This window comes from Dermacentor andersoni, chromosome 4 (assembly GCF_023375885.2).
Source record: "Dermacentor andersoni chromosome 4, qqDerAnde1_hic_scaffold, whole genome shotgun sequence".
NCBI lineage: Eukaryota > Metazoa > Arthropoda > Arachnida > Ixodida > Ixodidae > Dermacentor > Dermacentor andersoni.
This window is the reverse complement of record NC_092817.1, coordinates 103,321,074-103,325,691: the sequence shown is the minus strand read 5'-3', so window position 1 is coordinate 103,325,691 and position 4,618 is coordinate 103,321,074. Positions and strand designations below refer to the sequence as shown.

At 45.9% G+C, this 4,618-nt stretch overlaps 1 long non-coding RNA gene across 1 annotated transcript; it reads right to left on the bottom strand.

Annotated features, from left to right (window-relative positions):
- Positions 1 to 1,118: 1,118 nt before the first annotated feature.
- LOC129386369 (uncharacterized) lies at positions 1,119 to 3,625 on the bottom strand. The gene is made up of 3 exons (XR_008613772.2): positions 3,208 to 3,625; positions 2,255 to 2,366; positions 1,119 to 2,047 (listed from the first exon to the last, which is right to left on the bottom strand). It is a non-coding gene; the product is annotated as an uncharacterized lncRNA (long non-coding RNA).
- Positions 3,626 to 4,618: the final 993 nt, after the last annotated feature.

Genomic DNA, 4,618 nt, shown 5'->3' with positions numbered 1-4,618 from the left:
AGCGGCAGTCGCCGTTAAAGATGAGCAACTAACACTGCGAAACAATCGGGTGAACCAGGCATCTGCTGCCGCAGCCAACACAGCGACATGGACTACCCGGCATTTTAGCCTTAACTCCTTTCCAACCTGCACGTTACTTTTCTTTCGGGGGCCGCTAATGTGTGGCTCGCACTTGGTGTCCCACATTGTCTCAATATGGACAAGTCGCTTTCGTGGGCATCACCTTCATCAGCCACTTTTGCGGGCCTTTGCACCCAACTTCACACACGTCGGACCATGTAAGCACGTATGCCGGTCTCCGTTCGTGCTTAATCGCGGCCGAGAAAGGCAACAGGCACAATTTGCCCATGGCTGCAGCAGGAAAGGCTGAACGTGAACGGGGAGCACGAATCACGGTGTGTAAATTGGGAGTCTATGGCGCTGTGCAGATTGCAGGAGCAAATGCTTACTTCGAGAAACTGCTTTCCAGTGCAACTGACCAGGCCGCCACATCCGATAAGCATAACACGGCGACCGTAACCAAGTGAGATAACAGCAAAAATAAACGGCAATCATTCACCACATAGTGTTCAGAGAATACATTATACATTGGCTACAAACCATATGGCAACAGTGAGCATTCACATACACGGGTCTCTTAGGATACATTCAGCTGCCTACTTACAGGCATAATGCTTGCCTTCGTCGCATGTGGTGGTCTGGTAACGAGCGACAAACAGCAGTAAAAACAGATTGGACAGAGCGTCGCACCTGTTTGAACCGACAGTTGCCGTTGAAGATGAGCAACTTCCATTGCGAAGCAATCAGGTGATGCAGGCATCTGCTGCCACAACCAACACAGCGAAATGGACTATCCGGCATTTTAGCGTTAACTCCTTTCCAACCTGCATGTTTCTTTTCTGTCGAGGGCCACTAATGTGTGGCTCACATTTGGTGTCCCACTTTGTCTCAATATGGACAAGTCGCTTTCGTGGGCATCACCTTCGGCAGCCATTTATGCGGGCCTTTCCACCCATGTGGCTATGAACTTCAAACACGTTGGACCATGTAAGCACGTATGCTTGTCTCCGTTCGTGCTTAATTGCGACTGAGAAAGGCCGCAGGCACAATATGCACATGGCTGCAGCAGGAAAGGCTGAACGGGGAGCACGAATCATGGTGTGTAAATTGGGAGTCTATGTCGCTGTGCGGACTGCAGGAGCAAATGCTTACCTCACATCCGAGAAATGTAACACGGCGACCACAACCAAGTGGGGCAGCAAAACCAGATTCTGCAATCTATCATTCAGTGTAGCTTGCGCAAAGACCCAGGCTATCGAGGAAGAAGAGCAACCATCAACGAGACTAGGAATATGGAAAATGAGAAAGCTTGCATTCAAGAGAGAAGCCACCCTGCTCTGCAAGCATTGAAGGCCAAAAACATCAAGAAAAGTAAAATGGTGCATAGCAAACAGTGCGTAGGTTAATGCAAGAAACATGTCGATGTTGCATCAGCTATTTCAGGAGAGGAATTGTGCATGACAACATGCACTAAAAGGTACTGCTACAGATATGTTATGCTACTAGACAGTGACTGGTATTAAGTATCAGCGAAGAATCGGTTGACCTTTATGTTTGGATGAGGATGAATGATCTCTAACGAGAATGGGCAATGAAAAAGCTTGCATTTATAGAAGAAAAATTACACTTGGCACAAATGGAATTGACGTGGCCAGGAAGCTGATTAAGGGCAAACTGATGGAACTCTTTTGGCCAGCGTCGTCCGTGCTTGATCAGAAGTTGCAGGCGCATCTGAAGACGAAGAATTTCCATAAAGTCCTTTTTGAGTTACCTGGATGACTAAGCCAATTTGTCCGCGCTGGTGGAATGGTGGCTGAAGCTCTTTTCAGTCTTGACACAGTGCTCTGCAGACTTGATATCTCATGTAAATTCTTCTGCATGCGCTTCTTTGTTCGTGGTGTAAAAGCCTTGCAAATTCAGGTCCAGCCCCTTTCTGTTGGTGTGGATAGGAGCTCCTGTGATGACCAAGGTATGCTTGGCATGGACTCTGTTGGGGCAGAACGGTGACACATGAGATACAGCACAGATTAGCCAAACTCATGTGTGTTTTCTTTTATGTTCGAACCAATTATACTGAACCATAAACATGAGCAAACATTCATTTCTGCTGCAAACAAATGACATGTATCTCAAGACTGGCAAGACAATACAGCATATATCAAGCATATTTATTTCTGAACCACATGTTGTTTACCTTGTAGTAGCAGCCAATGTCCACACAATGGCCTTGTTGTAGCAGGCAGCAGCTTCTGTTTAGTGTGTGGAGTGTGTTGCTTTATACTGGTGCCATCCTCATTACTGCATGTCTGGAACAGAAATTTTGACTGAATCAGAAATTGAAAAAAAGCACAATTTTGCAATATGAAATGCAAGAAGGTGTGACATATATATTGTAATGGTTTGCGACTACAGAACACATGCAAATATACCCTGTCTGTTCTAGGGCGCTTAAGCACCACGTTAAATAAATATTGCTGTTGTCCATAAATTTATGCCTGCCTAACTATACAATGCATGTGAACAGTTTAAGTATTATTAATATCACAAATGAGAACATTTGTGCGTTCATTTATACACTGGAAGAGATCACACTGCTGATTCCACAAGCAAATACATGAAAGTCATGAAGCTATTAAAACTGATGCATTATTTTTCTGCACGAACGTGATGCACTGCTGCAGTACTGCAAAAATAAATGCCCTACGGTAAACCAAACTGAACAGCAAGAACATTTGGAACCAACAAGTACGAAATATGAGTGAATTATCACGCTTGCAACTGTTTAATACATTAAATTCTGTACTTTCACATCATTTTACCAAAGGATTATTCGATTTTGTGGACGAATAAAGTTGCCGGCGGACTCGAAAATAAGTTTTATATGTATATTGTTAAGGCTACCCAGTCACCTATGGCCACGGCTACAATAAGATGAAAAATGAGGCGCGCGTTCCGATATCGCTCTTTCTTTCCCGATTGTGTGTGTATAACGACAGCCTCGCCAGTAACGGTTTATTTAGGAAACAGCAACGGAGGATCCCGACTGCCATATGCTGCGCAGGATCTAGTTCGTTAACTTGTCTCCGCCTGTAAGTTAATGAGACGAATATTATATAACGATTCAAGCAGCGGTGTTAAACGACTCACCGTTATTACCGTTGTCAGCCGCACCAGAATCCAGCTCCCGTTTCGATGCAGACGTGTTCCGAATGGCTCACGACCGATACCCAACTTTCGGGCTTACATGTCCGCTTGCAAACACGTCACTTCACCCCAGGTTAAATAACGCGTGACATCGAAGCGCAATAAACTAGTTTTAGCGAAGAAGAAGCAACCAGTCTGAGCGCACGAACGAATGAATCCGTGCCGCCATGTACTCGAAAATACCGGTAAAAATTTTAAATCCAGGCCAGAGGTCACGTGAAAGATCGATGATGCTGAACGCTATTTGCGTTTATAATGACAAAGAAACAATAAACTTACTTACAAAGAATACAATATCAAATTAGCAATGATAATTTCGCCCTCTTTTTCATGTAATAAACGTGCTTCGGTAATTGTAGGAGAAAGTTTCCAAAAAAAAATTGCGCTTATTACGGCGCCTCTAGCGGAAAATGTTCAAACTAACGTAAGCATCCCGAAGTGATATTACTATGCTGGTTTTGTTAGCAGCAGCGCGCGGTCGATTTTTTCGCCCTCTGTGGCCATTTGTTGAACTTGAGAGTGTGCGGGGCCTGCTAGGCGTGTGGCGAGTCTCGTGGCGAGGCGGCGACTCAGCTGCAGAAGGCGCATGCGGCAAGCCGCCGCCAGGGGCGGCGGCGGCGCTTTTCGCGGCTAATCACGTGATGCGTTGCCATGGCTGCTGCGCAGCTGTGGTCAAATGAAGGTCAAATTGCTGGCGACGGCGAAACTCGGCCCGACGCGGTTAGTAAAGCTTTCGCTTTAATACAGCAGAGTTAGCAGTTTTGTTATGGGCACATGCATAAAACGAATAGCCGCCAGACAGAGGAGCGAAAGGGAAAGGCTGGGCCAAAGTTAAAGCCACCTGTAAAAGATTGGCTCTGTCCGCAGCCCCGTAATAATTGGCACGCAAGAAAATCGTCAGTAACTCGACACCTTTTATCTTCCCGACGGCGTATCATCTTGCCCAATACAGAAGTGTGAAAAAGGCCTGAATATTAACCACTAAATATCATCTGTGATTCAAGCTTCGCTTCTTGCTCTGCTTTTATACTACATTAGAGGCGCCTCGCCTGGCATAGCTCACCTGCCACAAACACAACACCTGAGCCCGGCGTTCGTGCCCGGCTTTCAGTTATCCGCTTGAAATCCTAATTCAGCAGCGGTGCCTTCAATGGCGGATAAAAAGAAGAAACTTCGCGGATCAAACGCTTCTTACTTAGTCACAACAAAAAAGTGTTCATGGCAGAACACGTGCGCAATAAGTTCACTACACAATGCAAAACACCACCTCTGAGGAGGGCTCTAGTAGTGACCGGCGCCACTGAGACGCCTCTGTAGGTCATAGGTCATGGCATAGGTCGACAATCTGACTCAC